Here is a 14,179-nt window from a genome sequence, read left to right as displayed (position 1 = left end):
AAGTACTACTCTCCCCCTGCTGGCAAGGCGGCAGGTTTAGCACAGCATGTTAGTTCTTTTATTAATAAGTCTGTATGTGGGGGGGTATGTCTGTTGCTTTATTACTGTTGAAGATCTAATGCCCTCCTCAGTGGTATTATGTGGCTAGAATAATAGTTCTAGTTGGCCTAGTTGTTTTAATGTTAGATCAAACTATTGTGCAGCGTGCAGTGATGTGAACAGAGCTATAAGATCTTCTTCTATCGCGTAATGAGATTATTATCTCGTCATTTCACTTGGGCGATCTCAGTGCAGGCCAGACACCTTGTCTGAATGATGTAGTCACTATTATTATTAAGCTAGAGGGCCAATTCCCAGTGTGGCCACAAGATGTCAGGAGAGGACCACTTTATTGCCAACAGTTAATGCAGGATTCCCTTATAGTAGAATATGATGGGGACCTCTAGCTTATATTGGAGCCAAGGATATAAGATTAACCTCAGGGGTGTATTGGTGATCAAGTTTGAATAGGTTGTCAACAGCAGTCACGGTGCGGCACTGTGGTCACAGTTCCAGGAGGACCAGTTTACAATGTCAAGGGGTCAGTCAAACCAAGGTTTTGTATATAGGGAGGATGAAGAGGGGGGCAGGAGACAGATGGGTCAGCATGTCTCTTTAGCGCCAGATCTGTCCAAGATGGCCCTTTTCTTGTTATGGTATTCTATCTGTACCTCCTCCTCACACAGCTCCCCCCTGTCTGAGTTATGTTTTAGTCTCCTTCTCCCTTGCTTAGAGCTGGTTGAGCCAAGAATCCGGGTCTCACCCCCTCCAATCCACAAACCCACAGCCCCTGCGGAGAGGATGGGGGAAGGGAGACACAGAGGCTGCACGCCAGCCTCGTGGAGCGGCTAGATGGCGGGGAGCGCTCCAGGGGCTCGGAGCGAGTCACTCACCACCAGGCAGTTCCAGTCCAGAGAAGCGGTGGGCGTGGGCGTCTCCTCCTCGTCGTCTCCGCCAGTCACACAGGATCCGCAGCACCGCTCACCGCCGACAGCCGCCGCGGTGGATTACACAGCTGGAGGCAGGCCAGAAGATCAGGCACCCCTCAGTGGGACCGCACCGGGCGGGTAAGTAGCGGTGGTTCTCTGCACGACGCGCCCTCACCACAGGACAAATAGGTTAGCGGCAGGGATCACGCCGAACATGGCGGGTTGGCGGCTTCTTAAAGTGACCGCGACCCCGGGTCACCAGTCACCGGCGCTTCTGCTAAGAGGTGTCAGGGAGGGATACTGGGTGCTTCACGGGGGGGACACTTTTCCTCCTGCTTGTAGTTTCTTCCCTCTATGTGGATAAGGCGTCTGGATCAGCGCATCAGTTAGGATGCAGGAGGTAGTACCTCGAACGGGCTTCAGGCCTGCCCGCAGGCCTCAGTTTAACACAGCTGGTTTCGTCCTGATTAATAGCCAATTCAGCCACAAGCAGATTCTCAGACCCTTAGGGATGTGAATATCCCTCTGTAATGAGGTGGATGGGTTTTGCACTGCTTGGGATTAGTTAGATTAGGGCTTCAATCCTCGGAGCACATGAAGCACACGTCTTTCTCTTTCAACTGCTGGCCATGCCCCCCAATCTTAATTGAATATCAAGAGACGTTAAAAACATGGGTCATACATTGAAAAGTTGAGACAAACTTCTGTGGGAGGAAGATGTGTGGTAAATATGTAACAATTATCACATGGATAAGGATATACAGTATATTTAAATGTATAGAACATCAGCTGTTATTTGAAAATAAATATACTATAAGGGCATGTAAAAAAAAATAACACAGAGATATGTATATAAGTATGTTAGTTACTGTATATAGGACAGTGTCTAAAATCATTGTCCTATTGATGGAAGGGTTAAATAGACACATGTAAGTCCTAAAATAGTATACCATTTAAATAGAACATATACCAGGCTTGGGCAAATTGTGGCCCTTTGGGTGATTCCTGTGCGGCCCACAGATCGGGACAGCTAAAGGGCAGGATTCAGTGGCACCCCGCACCACACGGCCACCAAATTTTTCTCTAATTCACAGTACATTGTGGGAAATTGTAGGGACATCATGCTGTGCCCTAAGGAGATATGTGGGGACATCATACTGAATCAGGTTTTATGGGGGGTACATACTGTGTAGGGGTGCTGTGTGGGGATATACTGTATGAAGGCATCATACTGTGTGGTGGGCTTTGTGGGAACATCATACTGTGTAAGGAGGTAAATTATACAATGTGAGAGGGTTTGTGGGGGCATCATACTATTTGAGGGGCTGTATGGTGACATCATTCTATGTGGGGAGCTGTATGGGATAGCAAACTATGTGTGGGGACTGTGGGAGCAACATTTTGAGTCGCCCTGCCTGGGCCGTGGGGTACTCGGTACCGGGTCCCGCGGTTCACAGGGGGATGTCACAGTGGCGACCCAGTCCGTGGCCCTGGGCGCCCATGTAAAAGGGAAAGGTCTTTAAAGGGATAAAGTATATGTTCGTGATGCCACCTGTGGTATTCGGTCAGGGTGACCGACGCTGCTTTAAGAGGTCCGCTGGGGTGAGGGTATGGCAGCTAGATGGTATACCTTCCCACAGGTGAAGTATGTCCCCAGGGCTCCCAGTGTGTAGATGGTGGTATGTTGAGAGGTGCAGAGAAGAACTAGGACACAGGATTGCAGTCTCTTTACCTTGTTTACTGTTGGTTTCAGCAGCCACAGTCCAGGGCACCAGATCACAGGGCAGGCAGGGTCAGGCCGGTTCGGAGGCAAGTCCAGAGTCCCCTTATCCAGGTGGAGAATAGAAGCCTTCCTTTGCACTGTAGTGGTGTAGTTCTTTACTGCTAGAAGCTTCACATAAGGTCCTCACAGATGTTATCTCTCTCTCTGTCCCCCGGATAGGATAGGACAAAACCCGTATGACTGGTGACTTGAGCCTGTTTATAGGATCTCTTAGATGACCCGGCTCTGTGGGGTGTCACCGTGCCTCCTGGGTGTGGGTGTGGACAGGTAACGTGCAATTGGCTGTCCTGCCGGTCTCTGATGTAAGGCGTGGAGGTCCTTACAACCTCTGTGTTCTGGCTACCGGATTTCTGTGCCTCAGAAGGAGGCAGCCTGCTCGGGGCTGGTCCCCTTCTGGTATCCTCTCCTGTGCTTCCTCTCCTGCACGCTCACTGCAATCAATTCTGCCTTTTAAAATGTCTCTTTCCAGGAGCTGCAGCTCTGGGGGCATGCACAGCTCCGTAAACCCTCTCTCCTCCTCAGACGGCTGTCTGGAACTCACTGACTCTCCCTACAGACTACCAGTTATATATATATGGGGAGTCACCTAGTAAATAGGATCAAAAGCTCCCCCTGATGGCCTGGAGTGTGAATGTGTTGCATGTTTGTGGTACCTGGTTACAGTTATCCTTTCTTGCCTCCAAACATAGCATCACTCTCCCCGGGAGGAAAGCAATGCTACTGTGACGACCAGGACCCTGGGGCGCCACAATTTTGTGTTGTGATCTGTTGATTAGGGTATTTGGCTGAATAACAGAAGGAGAATAATTTGCTACTTTATATAAACTTTAGAAAAAGCAGTATATTGTATGTTTTTTATTAGCTGCTATAGTGAAGAACATTTTACATGTGTTAACAGTAGCAGTAAATCACCAGACTTAATTCTGCTCAAGATTAATTGATAAAAATTGATCAAAATAAATAATAATGAGCAGAATTAAGCTTGGTCGGTTGGATCGGCACTCCACAACCGTCATGGTCTTTGATGTTGCCCCTTGGGAAAATTAATTCCTCACCCCTGACATACTGTATACTATGTGATGGAATACAAGTTCTGATGTGGGCAACACAAGAGGTTATGTCTAAAAAAGAAAAAGAAAATAAGAACAAAATAGCAGCAGATAAATACAGTACTGATAGAGAGGTTTCCTCTGGCGAGATGGCAGCCACCCCGTTTTTCTACTTTTCTTAGGTTTCTTTTATTGAAATACTGATTTGTCCTGTTTGCATTATCTTGTATGTCTCGTAAGTCGTAAGACATCATGCCCTATTCCCCTTACAAACCCATACTGCAATATTATGGTTCTACATATATTGAGGTATTTTTCCTTTGTTCTGATTTGATCTTCATTTGAAAAATGAGTGGACACTAAAAATGTTTTAATCAAAGGTTACAATCATATGAACATATACAAATATGATGAAAATGCTGATAAATAATTAGTAAAGTATGCAGAAAACACTGAATCGGAGTCCAGCAAAAAATATCACACCATTATAACTGAGGTGTGTAAAAGATGCTACCAAGAATTACTGTGAATAGAGATGATTCGCGGAACCCTGGTCCAGGGGCCATGTCACTAGTCTATAGTTGACGACCAGAGCCCTGCAAACTTCTCCTTCCTGCTGGAACAGAAGGTGCCTTTTCTTATTTGCAGGACCAATACAATATCATTGTTGTAGAGAAAAGCACGTGTGAAGTTAGAATTTCACACACAGAGGTATCAGCGAGTAACAATGATAAGAAATTTACCAACGATGGGACAAAATACAAGAAATATAAGCACCATGAATATACATACAGTATATATGCATGTATTAGAGATGAACAAAACAATTCATAGGACCAGTGTCCAGCAGTCGGGTTAGTATTCTGTAGTCACTGGATGGTAGCCATATGACCCGCCTTCTACCAGAGGGCATCTGTGGCTCCCCTTATGATTAGCCTGTCTGGTGTGATGTCATCATTGCATCATGACACATAAATGATGGTGTGCCAGGCAGGCTAAACAAAAGAGGAGTTGCGGATACCATCATAGAGAATGCAGTTTGCAGGGCTCCCATCCAATGTCTACGGAATACTGATCTGGCCTTTCAACTAGGGTCCTGTGAATTTATTCCCTCAAGCCATAATATATATATATATATATATATATATATATATATATATATATATATAGTGGTAGATCGACTCACTCACTGCATCTTTAAGGATACACTTGGTTTACTGGATACAGCATATGGAGCGCCCGCTAGGACCGTGGGGTACTTGGGCCGGGTCTGACGGTTCTTCAGGGCAGGGGTGGATTAAGGGTAGCCAGGGCCCCGGGCTGTTCATACACTGTGGGCCCCCCCGGTCATGTGACGGGGGGTCATGTGACGGGGGGGTCATGTGACGGGGGGGTCTTCATGTGACGGGGGGGGGGTTCATGTGACGGGGGGGGGTGTCATGTGACGGGGGGGTCATGTGACGGGGGGGGGGGGGGGTCATGTGACGGGGGGGTCATATTATACCCGAACCAGATTATTCCAGAAAAATGGCCGGGCCCTACTCTACTGTAACCTATTAAATATTTGTTCAAATCTGCAATATAATTTAGGTATATTTTGACCAATAATATCACATACAAGGAACAAATACCACCGCGCCATGACCAGACCACAAATTACAAACACAGTGATCGAATAATATCACATACAAGGAACAAATACCACTGCACCATGTCAAGACCACATATTACCACCACTTGGTGACCAAATAGCACATTCAAGGGACAAATACCACAACACCATTTCAAGACCACATATTACCACCACATAGTGACTGAATACTACAATACTGATCAGTAATAATAAAAAAAACAAAACACAATACTATCACCATAAGTGCCAGTATTCACAGGAGATCTATACTTAGTATGCAGTGTCTGTGTAGAGGTAATACAGAGATCACTGGTGACATTATACACAGGAGCTCTGTATATAGTATAGTGTATAGTGTCAATGTGTAGGTAACACTGACTCACCAATGACGTCTCTAGGTGAAGTCCTTCATCTTTCATCCAGCACAGACCGCCATCATTTCTTCCAGCCAGGACTCGTTTCTGCAGGAAATAACACAGTTATCTCGAGCTCTGCTTGCAGAACACATTACTTAATTTTTCACAACTTCTACATTACACATGCAGAAAAAAAGGCGACATAGACATAGTATCACTCTGCACAGTAACAGGACCGCCCCCCCCCCCCATTTAAAACAGTATACTCAAAAAATAAAATAAATACATCACTGCAGTAATAATATCCCTTAATTAGCCCCTATGGCAATAATATTCCCCACCCTGGCCCCGTGTGTCTCATTCCTGGCTCCTGCCATATGTTCTCCCATCCTGCACTCATGAGTATCCATTCTACACCATATGATCTCCCCATCCTGCCCTATCTGTCTCCATCGTATTCTCCTGCCCCATGATCCAATCCTGCCCCATGTCTTTCATTCTGCCCCATCTCTACATTCTGCCCATGCCTCCAGTCCTGCCCCCAGTGTGTCCAGCAATCTGCCCCAGTGTGTCCAGCATATTACCCCCAGTGTGTCCAGCAATCTGCCCCAGTATGTCCAGCATATTGCCCCAGTAACCAGCAATCTGCCCCAGTGTGTCCAGCATTGCCCCAGACAGTGTCTCCAGCAATCTGCCCCAGTGTCTGACTCCAGCATATTGCCCCCAGACAGTGTGTTCAACAATCTGCCCCAGTATGTCCAGCATATTGCCCCAGTGTGTCCAGCATATTACCACCAGTGTGTCCTGCAATCTGCCCCAGTATGTCCAATTGTCCAGCATTGCCCCCAGTGTGTCCAGCAATCTGCCCCATTGTCTCCAGCATATTACCCCCAGTGTGTCCAGCAATCTGCCCCAGTATGTCCAGCAATCTGCCCCAGTGTCTCCAGCATTGCCCCCAATGTGTCCACAGTCCACCGTTAGCTTATAAAAAAAAAAGAAAAAAAACAAACAGTCTCCTCACCTTACCAGCGCTCCATGCGGCGAGCTCCCTCCAGCCGCGCACACTCGCCGGCGACTGACAATGACGTCAGACGCCGGCAACGTGTGAGCTGCGGCCGACTTCAGCTGCCAGCCTCCAATTGGCTGTGAGTGAAGAAAATTGGCGCGCACTCAGGATGATAAGGGAGCGAGGTGCAGGTGTAATGGGCTGTAGGGAGCCCTGTATACATGGAATATATAGTACACCGCACACTCTATAAGTAATTTGCAACCGTGAAAATTTATTTAAAGAAACAACAATGCGATGTGAAAGCGACCAGAAGTAATTATGACGTTTCGGCCCTACCAGAGCCTTAATCATACAATCGCTTATTAACGCAGAGGAGAGAGGATAAGAATCCTTGTAGGAAGAGGTACAAACTTAAGAGCCAGATTGTTGAGGGCATACAAAAGCGCAAGATGCCTAACTGAAAGGGTCTTATGTGAGGGGTTGCTAAGCGGCGCTCCCGCGCACATACCGACAGCAGGGCGCGGGAGCGCCGCTTAGCAACCCCTCACATAAGACCCTTTCAGTTAGGCATCTTGCGCTTTTGTATGCCCTCAACAATCTGGCTCTTAAGTTTGTACCTCTTCCTACAAGGATTCTTATCCTCTCTCCTCTGCGTTAATAAGCGATTGTATGATTAAGGCTCTGGTAGGGCCGAAACGTCATAATTACTTCTGGTCGCTTTCACATCGCATTGTTGTTTCTTTAAATAAATTTTCACGGTTGCAAATTACTTATAGAGTGTGCGGTGTACTATATAAGCCTCCAATTGGCTGGCGGCTGTTGTTAACTATTGAGGTGCGGGCGAGCGCCCGCACCTCAATAGGAAAGCGCCGCAGCGCCGGAAGGGGCCCGGTGAGCAGATGAGAAGGGGCCCGATGCGGACCCCCTCTCTCTGCCCACCGGGTCCGGGGGGCAGGGCACATAAATGCCGGCGGGCCGGGCATTCAGTCACACTCCGGCGGATTATCAGAGGGTCAATCTGCGGTGGCCCAGGGCCCCCCCAAGCCACTGGGCCCTGGGCTACCGCCCATATTGACCCTCTGATAATCCGCCCCTGCTTCAGGGGGTTATCACGGCAGCAGTGACCCGGTCCGTGGCCCTGGGTGTCCAACAAAATTAATGAACTGAAGAGAAAATAAAGTCTATAGTGAGTTAGTTTGTGACGCCACCTGTGGTGTTCGGCAATGGATGGCTGACGATGCTTAAGGGGACCACTGGGGCTGATGGTGACGCAGCTAGGATGATTCTGCTCCCCACAGGGGGAGCGGGGCCCCAGGGCTACTGGTAGAGTTGGTAAAGGATCGTAAACGATGAGGTGCAGGACTGAGGGTGTGGGAAATGACTGGAGGACACAAGGATTGCAGTTTCCTTTACCTTTACTTGTTAAGTGCAGGTGCAGTCCGGGGCAAGGGTAACAAGTGATGATGAGGTCCAGGCAGCCTATAATTAATTTTGGATCCACCTAGCCAGGTGGTTTCGGAGGCCTTCCTTCTGCACTGTTTTCTCAGGTCCATGCTGCCTGAAGCTCTGCACAAGTTCCTCTCATTGTCTGTTGTTCCTAACCTGTATGGCAGGCAGCATGAACCTATCACAGGCACTGCCTGTTAACTGGCAGCCCCGGCTCTTGATCTGCTGCGGTGCCTCCGGGTGTTTGGTGTGGCTAGGGAGCTTGAAGTTCCCTGCCCTCCAGATTCGGCTGTCAGGGTGTACAGCTCCCACACAGCCAAGGGCTCTGGCATCCTCTTTTTCTTCGCTCTGTTCTGGGGTGAGCTTGGTCACAGCTCCACTCCCCAGGTTCTCCTCCACATCTCTCCTCTCCCTCTCAGACTCAGACTCCTCACTCACTAACTCCGCCTCCAGGCTAGAACTTATAGGGAAGCTCCCCTGAAATAGGGTGTTAGAGCTCCCCCTCTCTGGCCTGGAGTCAGGAATGTGTTGGATGTTGGTATAACCTGGTAAGGGGACCCCTCCTTGCTTCCAGGCATGACATCACCCCCTGTGAGGGAGGCAATGCCACTGTGGCAACCGGGATCCTGGGGTGCCACACATGAACCAAGGTTTAAACACACAAATAAACATGGACCTCTGGGAAAAACAACAAAACGGTAGCACTACGTGCAGTCCTTGCATTAGAGGGGGGTCAGAGCACAATGTATTTTCACAAGCACCATGTGCACAAACGCTCTCCTGGAGTCTTACTTTCCAGGAACTCAACAACCCTGTGGTCTTTGGAAGGCAACTATTTATCCCCAGATCATGTAACTCCTCCATCATGTGACTAATCACATGACTGTGATGTCACACAGGTAGTGTCAGGATACGATGGTGCCAGCTCTGTAGGTGGTGCCAGCTCTATGAATGTCCACATAAAACCAGCACATTTATGCAACTTTAGCTTAGCCTCACAACACTTTAGAGTGCTGGAGGGAAATACTCTGGCTTTATATCACTGACACCATTAAGCGTAGTGACACATATCTCCCCTCCATTACGTTACCAGTGACTTTGTCACATATCACCTCCCCTGCCCAAAGCAGGGCGTTTTGGCACCTTCACTGACTAAGCAGGGGACTCTGGACAGAGCATCTGCATTCCCATGCAACTTCCCTGTCCCTGCCTAGTTACTCTGGCATTCTTCCCCTTCTTTTCCCTCATTCGTCTCAGTGGCGCATGATCTGACTAGCCTGAACTTTCTGCCTAACAAGTAGTATCTTAGGTTATCGATTGCCCACTTCATGGCCAAGCACTCATTTTCTATGATGCATAGTTCTTCTCACAGGAGGAGCATTTCCTATTCAGGTATAGAACTGAATGTTCATCCCCTTCTATTTCCTGGGACAGCACAGCTTTTAAACCGACCTAGGAGGCGTCTGTCTGGAGCACGAACTCTTTAATGAAGTCTGGAGATAATGTGGACATTCTTAGAGACCCATAATTCCCCTTCCATTACTTTACCAGTGACTATGTCACCATATATGTATATATATATATATCCATGCAAAAGAGAAGAAAAGTCGGACCGCACCAACAGTCCGCAGAAAGTGTGGTGGGAAACCGCTCACCTGCACTTAGCTGGCCATAGCTTCCAATCCTGGGTGCCGGGTTCCACGGAAGAAATCCAGTAATCAGTATCAAATGAAGATAGAAGAAGGAACGCACTCACAGGAAGTCCGATGCAGGTGTCTTTTATTGAAACGTGTTACACATCTTCACGGCCGGGGGTGCTGGAAGGGGAGTGTGGCAGTGCTGGACAACAGCTTTTCGCGCCTGGCTGGCGCTTCAACAGGTCCGTGAGAGTGTCGAGCAGAACGCTGGATGAAATAGGGTCAGGTGTGGCGGGGGCCCGTCCCTCCCGCCTACTTCCTCCCGTGCGATTCCGCCCACACCTCACCATGTGACAAGATAAAACATACCTTAAAAACAATACACTTAGTACACTTAGTATTACAATAAATGTCAACTAAATGGGGACATAGCATACCATATAGAAAAAATACTATTGTAAAGGGAGACTTTTTCTGTTCTATGCTAAGCTAAGCACTATCAATGGTTAACAATTGGCGATATTGGGACTCATATCTAGTTAATGAAATGAACAAATAAATCGATTATAAACGCTGTAAAAGCTATAAGAAAATGCACATGTCCACTCTATCATTAAAGCCCAAAGGAGGGACGGGCCCCCGCCACACCTGACCCTATTTCATCCAGCGTTCTGCTCGACACTCTCACGGACCTGTTGAAGTGCCAGCCAGGCGCGAAACAGCTGTTGTCCAGCACTGCCACACTCCCCTTCCAGCACCCCCGGCCGTGAAGATGTGTAACACGTTTCAATAAAAGACACCTGCATCGGACTTCCTGTGAGTGCGTTCCTTCTTCTATCTTCATTTGAGATATATATATATATATATATATATATATATATATATATATATATAGTGAGGTAGGTAGTGACCCCTGTTACAGCTGGGGAAGCTGTTTGTACTCTCCGGAATGCGCATGGAGGTGTAGTGAGGCCATGAAGGCGTATGGCAGTCACAGGTGTGGCTGTGATTGGAATGGTGAAGTAGTGACTGATTAAAAGCCCTGTAGTAGAGGGGGAGGTGTGTCAGTGTTGTGTGGAGCAACACAGGGGAAAAGGAACCAAAGGAACTGACACCCTGCATCTTGGGCTGTCTTATGTATACCCGGCTGCAATTCGGAGGATAAAGAGTGCAGTGCACTGCGTGAGTACAGAGACTTGGTACCGGCGTGTGGTCACCCAGGGAAACTGAACAGAGGGAAGTCTGGCCTGTTTATTGATTGCAAACTAAAGCCATGTATTTCTAAAGGACTGTATGAAGAAGCCGTGTATTGTATAGACTGTGTGAAGTAACACAATAAAGGAACGTTTTGTTTGAACTTGTTTGGGTGATAGCAGTTTCACTGCGTATGGTCATACCGCTGCATTACATATGGTGGAGAATGCGGGCATATGAACTAAGGCATACCCCAGAGAGTGCTGTAGATCGCTGTGCAAGTCTGCTGGAGAAATGGAGGAACTTTTGGAGCAGGTTGTGCTCAATCAGCAAAGGCTTCAGCAAGAGACGCTGCAGTTTCAGGGGTCGCAGCAAGAGGTTTTGAAGCCGCAGGAGCTGCAGTGGCAGCAGCAGCAGGAGGCTCTGCAGAGTGAGCTAGCATAGCTTCAGCGATATAAAGCGGAGACCCCTAATGTGAGGGGCGAACAGCAGAGTTCTGAAGAGACCCCAAAGGTAAAGGGTGTTCATTGAGTGTGCCAGTGGTCCTATGTAGACTTGGCCTGTCAGGTCTCAAGCAAATGACTTATTGCAATTGGTGGAGGAGTGGCTCCAGCCTGAGTTCTGTTCCCCATACTATATGATGGAGAGAATCGTGGCTGACCGGATGGTGAGGGCTCTGCCTGCCGCCATGAAGTGCTGGGTCAGGCTGAGGGACCTAGGCACCCTGAAACTGCTGATAGATTTGATCGAGTGGTATAAACCCACTCAGGATTTTGCACCAGAGCCCGGGTATGGGGCTAGTAACTGTTCGGTGACATCTAAGCCCATGGACTGTGGGAACACCAGTCAGGAGTCTATGTGTGCCCAGCCAGTCTCTATCACCACTACGGGCACAGCCGGCAGCGAACCAGAATTGTGCCAGGTACTTGTTAATGGGTGCTGAACAGAGGCTCTCCTGGACACGGGGAGTAAAGTGACTCTAGTCCATCGGTCCCTTGTTGCCAGGGACAACCCCAAAGGACCGGGAGTGGAGGTGATGGGTACCCATGGGGAAATCCGGGAGTACCCGACCGCGGAGTTTAATTTTTCCACACTATGTGGGGACATTAAGCAAGTGGTGGGAGTTGCAAAGACCATTCCGTATGGGGCTGTGTTGGGGAGAGATTTGCCCCTGTTTTGGTCCCTGTAGGAAACCAGGGTCAACCCTCTCACGGAAAGTGTTGTACCGGGCGCAGAACCCAAAGATATTGAGACACCTGCCATAGGGGTCACCAACCTAGGGACAGAGTGTAATCCCGATAAACTCCCCCTAGAGGTAAGGGCAAGAGAAACTAAAAATGATGTTTCGGGCGTAGAACCCGAAGATGCTAAGATGTTTGCCACAGGGGTCGCCAATTTAGGGTTAAAGTGTAACCTCGATGATAGGCTCCCTCTAGAGGTTGTGGCAGTAGAAGTCCTGGGGACCCCATTGAACCCCGAGCTGGAGGTGTTCCCTGGTAAAGTTGGGACAGCTCAGATCCAGGGTCCCACACGGAGACGCTGGTATAGAAAAACGCAGGTATGAGAAGAACCGGGAGTGTATGGTTACAGAGGCAACTGGGGACGTGCGCACGAGGAACCCTCTGGCACCAGCTAAGTATGGGGCTGGGGGTCAGGGTAACTTAGATAGTGCTCGCTAGACCACAGTGTTGGGAGGCTCAGGTTCGGGTGCAACATAATACAAACATATGCTCAGAGTTGCCGGCACGGTACGCAGCGATTCAGCATGATGTAGTCACTGAGGCACGGGTAAGGGGCCCAGAAAGCAGATACTTAGGTGACAAGATGGCCAGCGGGGTTAGGGTACCCAAAATGAACAAAGTTGAGACCACCCAAAACTGGCCCAAATCTACGGTTAAAGAGAAAAGAGGGCTTGGCTTCTGCAATGGAGAAGGGGGTGGGTGGTCCCGTAATGAAGTATGTAGGAGAAATGCAAAGGGGAGGGATGCATGCGCTGATCGATGGTTCCAGTTCTTACTTTGGTTTCTTAGTGTGGTGTCGGGCGGGGATGTCACAGGGGCATGCAGATGCCCTGTCTCGCGCCCATACAGGGTAACAAATGTTCAACCCCACAGATATGAACAGGGGGAGGATATGTGAGGTAGTGACCCCTGTTACAGATAGGGGGGTGCTGTTTGTGCTCTCCAGAATGCGCACGGAGGCATAGTGAGGCCATGAGGGCGTATGGCAGTCACAGGTGTGGCTGGGATTAAAATGGTGAAGCAGTGACTGATTAAAAGCCCTGTAGTAGAGGGGAAGGTGTGTCAGTGTTGAGCTGGGAAGCATTCAGAGCAGTTGTCTGCAGAGCTCTTTCTGTGTGGAGCAACATAGGGGAAAAGGAACTGACACCCTGCGTCTTGGGCTGTCTTATTTTTACCCGGCTGCAATCTGGAGGATAAAGAGTGCAGTGCACTGAGTGAGTACAGAGACTTGGTACCGACGTGCGGTCGCCCAGGGAAACTGGACAGAGGGAAATCCGGCCTGTTTATTGACTGCAAAATAAAGCCATGCATTTCTAAAGGACTGTATGAAGAAGCTGTGTATTGTATAGACTGTGTGAAGTAACACAATAAAGGAACGTTTTGTTTGAACTTGCTTGGGTCACTGCCATTTCACTGCGTATGGTCATACCGCTGCATTACAATATATATATATATATATATATATATATATATATATATATATATATATACACACAGTACTATTCAAAAGTTTTAGGCAGGTATGAGAAAATATGCTGCAGAGTAAGAATGCTTTAGAAAATAGAAGTGTTGATAGTGTATTTTTATCAGTGAACAAAATGCAGAGTGAATCAATATTTGACGTGATGTCGTTTTGCCTTTGCCTTTAAAACAGAGACACAGATGCAGTCTGATTAGAGTTTGATCAGAGTTTAAAGAGAATTTGTCATCAGTTTTTTTTCATATAAAGTAGAGTCTGTTTACAGACCAAACACTGATGAAAATCTGATGCCCCCAAAAATGGGCAAATCGGTCAGCTTTTCTTTTATGTATGCATGCAGGAATTGTACTATGGTTCACTTTAAAGATCTCTAACACACTTAC

The 14,179-nt window shown here is 48.1% G+C and overlaps 1 protein-coding gene and 1 long non-coding RNA gene across 3 annotated transcripts in view; one reads left to right on the top strand and one right to left on the bottom strand.

The window, feature by feature from the left end:
• The window catches only part of MYOM3 (myomesin 3), a 224,977-nt gene that overhangs the window by 57,300 nt on the left and 153,498 nt on the right, over positions 1–14,179 (top strand). The gene's annotated exons all lie outside the window — the stretch shown is intronic.
• Positions 1–14,179, bottom strand: part of LOC143816118 (uncharacterized) — a 336,272-nt gene that overhangs the window by 318,976 nt on the left and 3,117 nt on the right. The gene's annotated exons all lie outside the window — the stretch shown is intronic.

This window comes from Ranitomeya variabilis, chromosome 3 (genome assembly GCF_051348905.1).
Source record: "Ranitomeya variabilis isolate aRanVar5 chromosome 3, aRanVar5.hap1, whole genome shotgun sequence".
Taxonomy (NCBI): Eukaryota; Metazoa; Chordata; class Amphibia; order Anura; family Dendrobatidae; genus Ranitomeya; species Ranitomeya variabilis.
Note: the sequence above shows the minus strand (reverse complement) of the source record. Positions and strands in the feature narration are given on the sequence as shown.